Genomic DNA, 14,213 nt, shown 5'->3' with positions numbered 1-14,213 from the left:
TCTCTACTAAAAATACAAAATTAGCTGGGCGTGGTGGCACATGCCTGTAATCCCAGCTACTCAGGAGGCTGAGGCAGGAGAATTGCTTGAATCTGGGAGGCAGAGGTTGCAGTGAGCAAGATTGCGCCATTGCACTCCGGCCTGGGCAACAAGAGTGAAACTCTGTCTCAAAAATAAATAAATAAATAAATAAATAAATAAAGGAGAAAACATGCTACCCCCTGTATAGGCATTTACCATAAATGGAGCTTGCAGGACTGGAAGTTGCTCTTGAGTCAGTGAGTGAGTGGTGGGTGAAGGTGAAGGCCTAGAACATCACTATACACTACTGTAGACTTTATAAACACTGTACACTTAAGCTACACTAAATTTCCTGAGTCTTTTAAAAGAATAAATTAACCTTAGCTTACAATAACTTTAACTTAGAAGACTTTTTAATTTTTAAAAGCTTTTTGAGTCTTTTGTAATAATACAGCTTAAACCACAAACACATTGTACAACTGTACCAAACATATCTTCCTCTTTTTCTTTCTTTTTTTTTTTTTTTTTTTGAGACAAGTCTTGTTTTCTTCCCCAGGCTAGAGTGCATTGGTGTGATCATAGCTCACTGCAACCTCAAAATCCCGGGCTCAGGTGATCCTCCTGCCTCAGTCTCCAGAGTAGCTGGGACTACAGGTATATAACATCATGCCTGGCTAATCAAAAATATCTTCTTTCTTGGCTGGGCGTGGTGGCTCACGCCTGTAATCCCAGCACTTTGGGAGGCCGAGGCAGGCAGATCATGAGGTCAGGAGATCGAGAGCATCCTGGCTAACAGAGTGAAACCCCGTCACTACTAAAAATACAAAAAAAAAAAAAAAAATTAGCCGGGCGTGGTGGCGGGTACTTGTGGTCCCAGCTATTCGGGAGGCTGAGGCAGGAGAATGGCGCAAACTCAGGAGGTGGAGCTTGCAGTGAGTGGAGATTACACCACTGCACTCCAGCCTAGGCCACTGAGCAAGACTCTGTCTCAAAAAAAAAAAAAATATATATATATATATATATCTTCTTTCTTTATATTCTTATTCTATAAGCTTTTTTTCTATTTAAATATGTTTTTTCTTTTTACCTTTCAAATGTTTTATTTAAAAATAAGACACAAACATGTACCTTAGCCTAGGCCTACACAGGCTCAGGATCATCAATATCACTGATTTTCATCTCCACATCTTGTCCCACTTATAGGGTCTTCAGGGGCAGTAACACACATGGAGCTGTCACCTCCTGTGACAACAAGATAACAATGCCTTCTGAAGCACCTCCTGAAGGAAACTGTCTGAGGCTGTTCACTTTTGTTTATAAGTAGGAGTATATAATATAATGATAAGGAAAATATCATGGTAAATACGTAAGCCAGTGAAAGTCATTCGCTATCATTATCAAGTATGATGTACCGCACATAATTACATGTGCTGGACTTTTACATGACTGGCCATGAAGCAGGTGTGTTTATACCAGCACCGCCACAAACACATGAGCAATGCGTTGCTATGCAACTTTACTATGGCTCTGACATCACTAGACAATAGGGATTTTTCATCTCCATTATAATCTTATGGGACTGCATGTTCATATGTGCAATCCATCATTGACCAAAACGTTATTTGATGCATGACTGTATTTTGTGTCTTGCTTTCTTGCTAGAGTAATGCTTCTTAAGCATGCGTTTACAGTTGACTCTCATGATTCATAAATTTGGACTTGGCAAATCTGCCTACTCGCCAAAATTCACACGTAACCCCAAAGTCAATACTCACAGTGCTTTTGAGGTAATTCACAGGCATGCATGAGCGACACGAGATTTGAGTTGCCCAAATGCACGTTCCCAGCTGAGGTGGAACAAGGCGATGCTCGGCCTTCTTGTTTCGGCTCACGCTGTGAACGAGCTTCCTTAGCATGGTCTAGTTAGTGTCATTTTGCCACATTTTAGTGCTTCCTGTTGATTTTGCTGTTGAAAAGGCCCCAAGCACAGTGATTTCATACTGGCTAGTGTTCCTAAGAGCAAGAAGGCTGTGATGTGCCTTACGGAGAAAATATGTGTGTTAGATAAGCTTGGTTTAGGCATGAGTTTTAGGGCTGTTGGCTGTTAATGTAAATATAAGACGTCTTTAGTCCGGGAGCAGTGGCTCACACCTGTAATCCCAGCACTCTGGGATGCCAAGGCGAGCGGATCACGAGATCAGGAGATCGAGACCATCCTGGCTAACATGGTGAAACCCCATCTTTACTAAAAATACAAAAAATTAGCCGGGCGTGGTGGCAGGCACCTGTAGTCCCAGCTACTCGGGAGGCTGAGGCAGGAGAATGGCGGGAACCCAGAAGTCGGAGCTTGCAGTGAGCCAAGATCGCGCCACTGCACTCCAGCCTGGGCCACAGAGCAAGACTCCAACTCAAAAAAAAAAAAAAAAAGATGTCTTTAAACAGAAACAAATAAAACAAGGTTATGGGCTGGGCGCGGTGGCTCACACCTGTAATCTCAGTACTTTGGGAGGCTGAGGTGGGCGGATCACCTGAGGTCAGGAGTTTTCGACCAGCCTGGCCAACATGGTGAGACTCTGTCTCTACTAAAAATACAAAAATTAGCTGGGCATGGTGGTGGGCGCCTGTAGTCTCAGTTACTTGGGAGGCTGAGGCAGGAGAATTGCTTGAACCCAAGAGGTGGAGGTTGCAGTGAGCCAAGATTGCACCACTACACTCCAGCCTGGGTAACAGAGCAAGACTCCATCTCAAAACAAAACAAAATAAAACAAACAAACAAACAAAAAGGTTATGCATTGATTGGTTGATGAAAACGTCATGGTCAGAGGCTTGCAGGAACCTAACCCTATAATTCCTCTAGGGTCAAAGGTTTTAGTATTTACTAATTCAGTGTTTGCAGCAACTTTTAGAACAAAACTACCATGAGAAATGATTGTATTTTGTATTCCCCAGTACAAGCTAACACAATGTTAGCACATAGAAAATGCTTAATAACTGCCTGCTGATTCACTGTGAAAAAGACAGAGAAGAGAATGTAACTTTTCTTTCAGTGAAGTTACATGATATGTGTGTTTTTTTTCTTTTCTTTTTCTTTTCTTTTTTTTTTTTGAGATGGAGTCTCGTTCTGTTGCCCAGGTTGGAGTGGAGTGGCATGATCTCGGCTCACTGCAAACTTCACCTCCCAGGTTCAAGCGATTCTCCTGCCTCAGCCTCCTGATTAGTTGGGATTATAGGCATGTGCCACCATGCCCTGCTAATTTTGTGACATGTGTTTTGTAGTTTGCATAGTGTGTAATGATTTTTACTTGGTCTGTGTAAATATCTTCCCAAATCTGATTCAACTAAGATTGAGAATAAAATACTCCCTTATATGTTGTTCCCTAATAATTGTATAGCTTATATAAGCTAAATTTGTATGAATAAAATTAGAACCTGTCGGCCAGGCGTGGTGACTCACGCCTGTAATCCCAGCATTTTGAGAGGCTGAGGCGGGCGGATCACGAAGTCAGGAAATCGAGACCATCTTGGCTAACACAGTGAAACCTCGTCTGTACTAAAAATACAAAAATTAGCTGGGCGTGGTGGCGGCGCCTGTAGTCCCCGCTACTCAGGAGGCTGAGGCAGGAGAATGGCGTGAACCCGGGAGGCGGAGCTTGCAGTGAGCTGAGATCGCACCACTGCACTCCAGCCTGGGTGACAGAGCGAGACTCTGTCTCAAGAAAAACTACAAAAAAAGAAGAAATTAGAACCTGTCTACATTAAAAGATCAAGGGAGCTCAACCTTCTCATTTTGGGTTGGGAGAATGTCTCCTGTCATCTAGCTCAGTAATTTTCAAATTTTTCTTTTATATAACACTAAAGGAATGCTGAAAAACTATGTACTGCCCCACCCATTCTAAGTTGTCCACTAACATTTATTTTCTTTCTTTTTCTTTTTTTTTGAGACAGGGTCTCACTCTGTCGTCCGAGCTGGAGTGCAGTAATGCAATCTCAGCATCTCAGCTCACTGTAGCCTCAACCTCCGGGGCTCAAGCAATCCCCCCACCTCAGCCTCTCAAGTAGCTAGGGTTACAGGAGCACTCCACCACACCTGGCTAATTAAAACAATTTTTTTTTTTGTAGAGATAGGGTCTCACTGTGTTGCCCAGGCTGGTCTGGATGTATGGAATTCTTAGGATGGCAGTGATTGACCCAGCATCCTGAGGAATATAATTTTGGGTTTTATTATTTGATGGGCGTATTCCTGGTGGCGTGGATGTATAATGATTGGGAAATCTGCAAAATCCTTAGTGAATTGTGAGCACTTATGTTTTCTTATTGAGAAATTTATTCTTTTTGTCATTTCCAGAATGTATTAATGATATGATCTTCCGTGAGTGACAAAGGAACTGGAAGCCAGGGACCCCCACATGGGATGTACATGCTGCTCACACAGGAGTAAGCACAGCACCTGGCTTACATACAGCATCACTGTCTAGGGCGGATCATCTCAGATGGGGTGGTGCAAACCTGCAGGCAGCTAGGCAGACTAGCCCTCAGATGAGACATGCACAGGCAGGATTCGAAGAGGGGACTCTCTACCTACCAGAACTGAGGCTGACAATTTGTAAAAAGGTAGTATATCTTGGCAGGATTGACATATTACAGTGTGGTGGCCTGTTCTGTGGCAGCTGGGAGGAAGAGCGGCTTCTTTTTTGTTTTTTAACCTTGGGAAGTTAAAACATTTCCTAGTAGACCTTAAATCCTCAAACAGCCTGGCTGCGGTGGCTCACACCTGTAATCCCAGCACTTTGGGAGGCTAAGGCAGGTGGATCACCTGATGTCAGGAGTTCGAGACCAGCCTGGCCAACATGGTGAAACCCCATCTCTACTAAAAATACAAAAATTAACTGGGCGTGGTGGCACATGCCTGTAATCCCAGCTACTCAGGAGGCTGAGGCAGGAGAATCGCTTGAACCTGGGAGGCGGAGGTTGCAGTGAGCCAAGATCGCGCCATTGCACTCCAGCCTGGGCGACAGAGTGAGACTCTATCTCAAAAAACAAACAAAAATCCTGAAACAGGTCAGCCCTTCTTAGATTCTGTCCATCTCAAACCTGTAGGGCAGACCCTGGTGTGATGAGTAGTTCTATCTTCTCTCTTTCTGTACTACACGCCTTCCTTCTGTGGTACATGGAAATGCTACTCTTCTGGCTGGGTGAGAATTGAATCATTCCTCTGCTCTTGCCTAGAACCCGGGGAGAAGTCCTGGCAGCAGATCCCTGGCTAGGATATTGATATAGAGTCATAGAAACACTGGTGAGAAAAAGAAACCCAAATCATTATTTTTCTGCTGCTGGCAAAAAAAAAAAAAAAAAAAAGAACATGCATTAAAATTCACAGGACTTTGGCTAGGTGCAGTGGCTCATACCTGTAATCCTAGGACTTTGGGAGGCTGAGGCAGGAGGATTGCTTGACGCCAGGAGTTTGAGACCAGCCTGGACAACATAGCAAGACCTCATCTCTGCCCAAAAACAAAAACAAAAAAAAAAAGGAGAGAAAGAAAAAAGAAAAATTCACAGGACTTCTAAGATAGTCATAAAAATGTCAAATTTACGTAAAAAAAAATGAAGTAGGGATTGTGTTTCTACATTGTGAGTTGGGCAAAATGTGTGGAATTTTTATTGTTTTGTGTAACATTTAGCACATGCAAGTCATATATGTATATATAGGATGTGCCCACTGTGGGGTGTGTGTTGAGTCTAGGTGTTGGGGAGACATTTGTGCTTGGCATTTGCTAAAAGTCAAGTGACTGATGGGTTGGAGAGGCCAGGACCACAGTAGTTAGTATGCTGTGACAAAGAGTGGTGGAGTGGTCATCTCTCTTGACTGCCATAGCTCACCTGCTCCCCAAACCCTACTGCTGCAGGAGGTCACACACTACCTGCGGATGGAGGAGACACACGCAGACAAGACAGGCCCCCCGCCACTGTTGGCACACAGGACACCCACCCAGCTTATGGTCCTGTCTCTGGTTGAACAACATAATTAGATTAACAGGTAATCCTTACTGAGTGCTAACTATGTGGCAGGCACAAGTCCAACATTTTATATAAAGTGTTTAATTCTTACAGCAATATTGTGAAGTAGGTACTGCTATGTAGTTTATATTTCTTACTTTTTTCTTTTTCTTTTTTTAATTTTTTATTTATTTTTTTTTGAGAGGGAGTCTTGCTCTGTCACCCAGGCTGGAGTGCAGTGGCGTGATCTCGGCTCACTGCAAGCTCCGCCTCCTGGGTTCACGCCATTCTCCTGCCTCAGCCTCCAGAGTAGCTGTGACTACAGGCACCCGCCACCGCGCCCGACTAATTTTTTGTAATTTTAGTAGAGGCGGGGTTTCACCGTGTTAGCCAGGATGGTCTCGATCTCCTGACCTCGTGATCCACCCGCCTCAGCCTCCCAAAGTGCTGGGATTACAGGCATGAGCTACCACGCCCGGCCTACTTTTTTCCTTTTATTTTTAATTCTTTTTCTGAAGTGTTACTTAATTTCTAAGTTTTCCTAATTCAGATTTATGTTATTACTTCATATCTTCTATTTACTCCCTTAAGGTCTTCAGCTTGTTCTGAAACTGTAGGCTACAGCTTTTATCTGTTTTATGGTCATGTCTTTGTGGTATGCTTTCATTGTGTGTACAAATGTCTTCTTCCTCCCTTCCTCCCCTCTTCCCTTCTTCTCTTTCTCCCTTCCTCTCTCTCTTTCTTTCTTTAGGTCTCGCTCTGTTGCCCAGGCTAGAGTGCAGTGGCGCAATCATAGCTCATAGCACCCTCAACCTCGCAGGCTCAAAGTGTCTTCCCACCTCAGCCTCCTGAGTAGCTGGAACTACAGGCACATGCCACCATACCTGGCTGATTTTTTTATTTTTTATTTTTTGTAGAGGTGAGATTGCTGGGATTACAGGTGTGAGCCACCGCACCTGGCCTTCATTGTTTTTCTTATGATAACTTTGTACATCGTTGATGTCATTTCTTCTCAAGTGCTCCTCCTTAGGCAGGTTACTTCTCATTAACACCTAGAAGGAGGCAGAGTTCCAGAGAGCTTTTGCAACTTCATCTAGTGTCTTGGTTCATTTGGGCTCCTTTAACAAAATGCCATAAACTGGGTGGCTTATAGACCATAGAAATTTATTTTTCACATTTCTGGAGGCTGGGGAGTCTAAGATCAAGACTGGACTTGACAAATACAGACATTGGTAGATTTAGTGTCTCGTGAGGTCCTGCCTCCTGGTCCACACAGTGCCTTCCTGCTGTGTCCTCAGGTGCCGGTAGTGGAAAGGTTAGGGAGCTCTCTGGGGCCTCTTTCATAAGGGCACTAATCCCATTTGTAAGGGCTCCACCATCATGACATAATCACCTCCCAAAAGCCCTTCTTCCTAATATCATCATATTGGTGATGAGATATCAACATGTGAATTGGGAGGAGTGAACACAAACGTCAGACCATAGCACCTCACAAACTTTTCTGTTGTTTTAATTAGTGTGCTAAAATAGGGAAGCTTGCCTTAGGAAATTTCCCTTTTCTCACCTTTTTCTGCACTTTCTCTTTCTTACATTTCTGTAGTCTACATCATGCAAAATTATCATTCCATCTTAAGAGTCTCCCCTCTGTGAGGGGTCTTAATCCCGGAAGGAAGGATTGCTCTAGGCTTTCAGGTCTCACCATGGGCCCCTTGCACTCACTCACTACCGCATGGGGTGAAATCCTTCCTGTTTTCAGCTGCTGTTCTCGCCACACTTTCCTGGGGGAACCTGATGCTATTTTTGGATTCTCCTGTCTTCATGTCCACCAGATGCTTCGTCATGCCCTTGTTTTTATCTGTGCATTTGCTGACTTCACTCAGGTCTTGCAGCTGTCTGTGGTTCCTCCTCACCCCTCTTACATTTGGGGTTTGTGGGGATACCTTGTCAACTACTTTTGTTCTAAACCTTGTGTAGGGATTTTTACTTTTGCCATTTAGTTGCTCGATCCGTAGTACCTAATGGATAAATGGCTCTTCTTCCATGTTTATTAGAAAAAAAAAAAAGGAAAATTTTAATGAGTCATTTTCAATGATTTGAACTATGGACTCTTGTCTTGAACTAAGCACATGAATGCAAAATAATCACAGTAACTTTCCCAAGGAAGTTCTAACAACCAAGCTGCTTAAAAGGAATTACCCCGAAAAGTAACTAAATCAAGGCTCCCTAAACCAGAATCTCTGACAACCACATAGCACATCTTACTGTTTTCCACTCATTCCATACATTTTGATTGGGAATCAGTGATGTGTTGGATTCTACTAAATGCTATTGTGGTTATAAATAAGTATGAAGCTTGGCCCGTCTCTCAAAGAGTTTCAAATCTGTCTGGGATTGTATTAGACACAGGAGGTAGGTAGATAATTTGTAAATTATAATGATATAAAATGTATCAATCATTTAACATCTTAGTGCAGATTGACTATAATGTATCATGTGACAACCTCCCCACCCCCCATAGTTCTCTGTAATTTATTTATTTATTTGAGACAGGGTCTCACTCTGTTGCCCAGGCTGCAGTGCAGTGGCAAGAGCTCAGCTCACTGAAGCCTTGACCTCCTGGGCTCAAGCAATCCTCCCACCTTAGCCTCTCAGGTACCTGGGACTACAGGAGCATGCCACGAAGCCTGGCTTTTTTTTTTTTTTTTTTTTTTTTTTTGGTAGAGACTGGTTTTTGCCATGTTTTCCAGGCTGGTCTTGAACTCCTGGGCTTAAAGGATCCTCCCACCTCAGCCTCCCAAAGTGCTGGGATTACAGGTGTGAGTCACTGTGGCCAGCCTTCTGTGATCTGTAAGATCACAGTGCAAGCACTACTCATAGGGAAAGAAAATAGATGGAATAGGTAATACTTTCTTTCTTCCTTTTTTTTTTTTTTTTTTTTGAGATGGAGTCTCACACTATACCTGGGTTGGAGTGCAGTGGTATGATCTCGGCTCACTGCAACCTCTGCCTCCCGAGTTCAAGTGATTCTCTTGCCTCAGCCTCCCAAGTAGCTGGGATTACAGGCTCCCGCCAACATGCTCAACTAATTTTTTGTATTTTTAATAGAGATGGGGGTTTCACCATGTTGGCCAGGCTGGTCTCGAACTCCTGACCTCATGATTCACCCACCTTGGCCTCCCAAAGTGCTGGGATTACAGGCGTAAGCCACCACGCCCAGCCTGGAGTAGTTTATACTTTAAACCTCAGGCATCATAATCTAAAACAGGGTCAGAAGGCCAGGCTTGGTGGCTCACGCCTGTAATCCCAGTACTTTCGGGGGCCGAGGTGGGTGGATCACCTGAGGTTAGGGGTTCAAGACCAGCCTGGCCAACATGGTGAAACCCCATCTCTACTAAAAATACAGAAATTAGCGTGGTGGTGCACGACTGTAGTACCAGTTACTCGGGAGGCTGAGGCAGGATAATCACTTGAACCTGGGAGGCAGAGGTTGCAGTGAGCTGAGATTGTGCCACTGCACTCCAGCCTGGGTGACAGAGCAAGATGCTGTCTCAAAACAAACAAACAAACAAACAGGATACAGAAACGTTTATCTTTTATCTTTTTTTTTTTTTTTGAGATGGAGTCTCGCTCTGTCGCCTATGCTAGAGTGCAATCGCGCGATCTCGGCTCACTGCAACCTCCGCCTCCTGGGTTCACGTGATTCTCCTCCATCAGCCTCCGGAGTAGCTGGGATTACAGGCATGTGCCACCATGCCCAGCTAATATTTTTAGTAGAGATGGGGTTTCACCGTGTTGGCCAGTCTGGTCTAGAACTCCTGACCTCAAGTGATCCACCTGCCTCAGCCTCCCAAAGTGTTGGGATTACAGGCGTGAGCCACAGGGCCTGGCCAGAAAACATTTATCTTAAGAAAAATATTGCAGCCGGGCATGGTGGCTCATGCCTGTAATCCCAGTACTTTGGGAGGCCGAGGTGGGAGGATCACCTGAGGTCAGGAATTCGCAGGCCAGTCTGGCCAACATAGCAAAACCCTGTCTCTATTAAAAAATACAGAAATTTGCCAGGCATGGTGGCACATGCCTGTAGTCCCAGGTACTCGGGAGACTGAGGCAGGACAATTGCTTGAGCCCAGGAGGCAGACATTGCAGTGAGCTGAGATTGGGCTACTGCACCCCAGCCTGGGTGATGGAGGGAGACTCAGTCTCAAAAAATAAAATAAAAGCAGAAGGAGAGCTCACTATCAAAAGGAAACTTCTAATAAACAATTTTATAAATAAAAGAATTCTTTTCTTTTTTTTTTTTGGACACAGTGTCTCACTCTGTAGCCTGCGCTGGCAAAAGTGAAGGGATATCACAGATGTAATGAAGGCCCCTAATGAGTTGGTATTAAGCCATTCAAAAGAGAGATGATCTTGGGTGAGTCTGATCTAATCACCTGCACCTGTTAACAGGGTCCAGATGTCAGGGATGGAAGTTGGAGAAAGATGAGGCAGCAGAGACACTTTCTTCTGTTGGCCTTTAAGAAGCAACTGCCTGTGCTGGGGGAGGGTCACTGGGCTGAGATTGGTAGGTGGCTCTGGGAGCTGAGAGCCTAAACCTATGACCACAAGGAACTGAATTCATCCCAAAGCCAGGGAGATGGAAGATGAAGGGCGTGGGTCGCCCCTCCAAACCTGTGGGTGTTTCTCGTTAGGTGGAATGAGAGACTTGGAAAAGAAAAAGACAGAGAGACAAAGTATAGAGAAAGAAATAAGGGGACCCAGGGGACCAGCGTTCAGCATATGGAGGATCCCCCTGGCTTCTGAGTTCCCTTAGTATTTATTGATTATTTGTCGGTGTTTCTCAGAGAGGGGGATGTGTCATGGTCACAAGACAATAGTGGTGAGAGGGTCAGCAGACAAACACGTGAACAAAGGTCTTTGCATCATAGACAAGGTAAAGAATCAAGTGCTGTGCTTTAGATATGCATACACATAAACATCTCAATGCTTTGCTAAGCAGTATTGCTGCCCGCATGTCTCACCTCCAGCCCTAAGGCAGTTTTTCCCTATCTCAGTAGATGGAACGTACAATCGGGTTTTATACCGAGACATTCCATTGCCCAGGGACGGGCAGGAGACAGATGCCTTCCTCTTGTCTCAACTGCAAGAGGCATGCCTTCCTCTTACACTAATCCTCCTCAGCACAGACCCTTTACGGGTGTCGGGCTGGGGGATGGTCAGGTCTTTCCCTTCCCATGAGGCCATATTTCAGACTATCACATGGGGAGAAACCTTGGACAATACCTGGCTTTCCTAGGCAGAGGTCCCTGCGGCCTTGCGCAGTTTTTGTGTCCCTGGGTACTTGAGATTAGGGAGTGGTGATGACTCTTAAGGAGCATGCTGCCTTCAAGCATTTGTTTAACAAAGCACATCTTGCACAACCCTTAATACATTTAACCCTGAGTTTGACACAGCACATGTTTCAGAGAGCATGGGGTTGGGGGTAAGGTCACAGATTAATAGCATCTGGAGGCAGAAGAATTTTTCTTAGTACAGAACAAAATGGAGTCTCTTATGTCTACTTCTTTCTACACAGACATAGTAACAATCTGATCTCTCTTGCTTTTCCCCACAGGAAGACAACTCAGAAGATGCAGATGCCACTGCCACAGCCTGGTGAGCAGCTGGATTGCAGCTGGACCCGCTAAACCATGCCCCAGACTCCTGACCAGTGGGGTCTGCGAGATAATGAATGTAGTTTTCTTTTTGTTTTTTGTTTTCTTTTTTTTTAATAAGCACTATTACTTTATTTAGTTACTTTGGAAACAAAACCCCCCAAATAATGCCTGAACCCAAAGGTACAAAAAAATGGCCCAAAATAGTTTAAAATAGATTTGAACATCATTTGTAGTTTCTTCCTCATAACATGAGCGCTTTCAGCTGGACAGCAGATTACAAAGCATCTCCGATCATGTTAAGGCAGATCATCAATCTGTGGCTGCATCTGTAACTCCTCCTGGGAAAATAATCCTGTTGGAGTTGGGGGCTCTTCCCAGTTGTTTGGTCAGTTGGCCCAGGAAGGGGCAGTCCTGGAGCTGGCAGGTGGGGAGCCAGGCCCCACCTGTTTTTTGTTTTCTTACGACAGTCTTGCTCTGTTGCCCAGGCTGGAGTGCAGTGGTGCTATCTCGGCTCACTGTAACCTCCACCTCCTGGGTTCAAGCGATTCTCCTGCCTCAGCCTCCAGGATGGCTGGGACTACAGGTGTGTGTCATTACACTGGGCTAATTTTTTATTATTTTTTTTAAGCAGTGGGTTTTAAGCATGTTGGGTTTTGAGCTCCTGACCTTAGGTGACCCATCTACCTCAGCCTCCCTAAGTATTGGGATTACAGGCGTGAGCCACCACCTCTAGCCTTATTTTTATTATTATTATTTTTTGAGCTAGAGTCTCGCTCTGTTGCCCAGGCTGGATTGCAGTGGCGCAATCTTGACTCACTGCAACCTCCTCCTCCCAAGCTCAAGCGATTTTCATGCCTCAGCCTCCCTAGTGGCTGGGATTACAGGCGCATGCCACCACGCCCAGCTAATTTTTGTATTTTTTGTATGATGGGGTCTTGCCATGTTGCCCAACCTGGTCTCAAACGTCTGAGCTCAAGTCATCTGCCTGCCTGGGCCTCCCAAAGTGCTGGATCACAGGTGTGAGCCACGTGGCCTGGCCTGATCCTATCTTAAAAAAAAAGAAAAATCTCTCAGTTTTGTCTTCGAGGCTCTCAAACACCATTTTATATTGGAGTTTCCAAGGCCTCCTTAGTGTAAGCCAGGATTTTTTAAATACAAGGCGGCAAAGATACCGCAATGTTACCACAACACAACAATGTATATCACAACAATGTATATACCATTATGTATACCACAATGTTATCGATTGTAGCTGCTCCCACAGAAAAGTAGTTTACAAGACAGTGAAGTAAAATATGACACTGAAGATGTTTAGAGAGGAAACTGTGATTTAAGAGTATTCTACAGAATTGAAACCAGCTAGCCCGGCACATCGGGGAACACCTCTGGTCCCAGTTACTTAGGAGGCTGAGATGGGAGGATCACTTAAACCCGGGAGTTTGAGGCCACCCTGGGAACACAATGAAACCTTGTCTCAAGAAACAAAACCAAAAACCCCAAGTAGGCCGGGTGTGGTGGCTCAAGCCTGTAATCCTAGCACTTTACAAGGCTGAGGCAGGCAGATCACTTGAGGTGAGGAGTTTGTGAACAGCCTTGCCAACATAGGGAAACCCTGTCTCTACAGAAAAAAAAAAAAAAAAAAAAAGCCAGGTACGGTGACACACACTTGTAATCCCAGCTACCCTGGAGGCTGAGGCATGAGAATCCCTTAAACCCAGGAGGCGGAGGTTGCAGTGAGCCGAGATCATGCTACTGCACTCCAGCCTGGGCGACAGAACCAGATTTGGTCTCAAAAAAAAAAAAAAATGGTTAATGGCATTAAAAGTCAACTAATAAAATTAGTTAAAACTATGGACTTTAATAAATATTATCTGTTTTAGCAATTTTTTTTTTTGAGATGGAGTTTCACTCTTGTTGCCCAGGCTGGAGTGCAGTGGCGCGATATCAGCTCACTGCAACCTCTGCCTCCAGAGTTCAAGTGATTCTCCTGCCTCTTCCTTTGGCTCCGGAGCAGCTAGGATTACAGGCGCCCGCCACTACGCCTGGCTAATTTTTTTATATTCTTTGTAGAGATAGGGTTTTACCATGTTGGCCAGGCTGGCCTCAAACTCCTGACTTCCAGTGATCTGCCCGCCTTGGCCTCCCAAAGTGCTAGGATTACAGGTGTGAGCCACCGCGCCCGGACTGTTTTAGCAAATTTGACAAAATGTGGGTAATTTATCCATATAATAGAAAATGCCTAATATTCATTAATTGAAAATTAGAAATTACATTAAAATATTCAGTACTGCTTTTTAAACTATTCTACTTTTACACATTTGGGAAGATTATTTTCTTTAACAATTCTGTTTTATATATTTTATTTATTAATTGTTTTATCTGTTTCCTGAAATTAATATATGCTAGAAGGAAAATTACCTTTATAAATGTTAGCATCTTAAAAGTCCTGTCAATACGCAGATTTTGATAACAATCGGTGTAGATAAACTAATTCTAAAGTTAGGAATGGGGCTAGGCGCAGTGGCTCAGACCTGTAATCCC

The 14,213-nt window shown here is 44.3% G+C and overlaps 1 long non-coding RNA gene across 4 annotated transcripts in view; it reads left to right on the top strand.

Moving 5' to 3' along the window:
• The window catches only part of LOC112129953 (uncharacterized), a 34,390-nt gene that overhangs the window by 18,253 nt on the left and 1,924 nt on the right, over positions 1-14,213 (top strand). For 2 of the 4 annotated variants that reach the window (XR_008515804.2, XR_008515803.2), the window contains exons 3-4: positions 10,324-10,429; positions 11,630-11,670. This is a non-coding gene — a long non-coding RNA (uncharacterized LOC112129953). Of the gene's footprint in view, positions 1-4,366; positions 4,633-10,323; positions 10,430-11,629; positions 11,671-14,213 lie in introns of all 4 variants that reach the window. The other 2 variants (XR_010137548.1, XR_010137549.1) reach the window with 2 other exon arrangements.

This window comes from Pongo abelii, chromosome 17 (assembly GCF_028885655.2).
Source record: "Pongo abelii isolate AG06213 chromosome 17, NHGRI_mPonAbe1-v2.0_pri, whole genome shotgun sequence".
Lineage (NCBI taxonomy): Eukaryota > Metazoa > Chordata > Mammalia > Primates > Hominidae > Pongo > Pongo abelii.
Note: the sequence above shows the minus strand (reverse complement) of the source record. Positions and strands in the feature narration are given on the sequence as shown.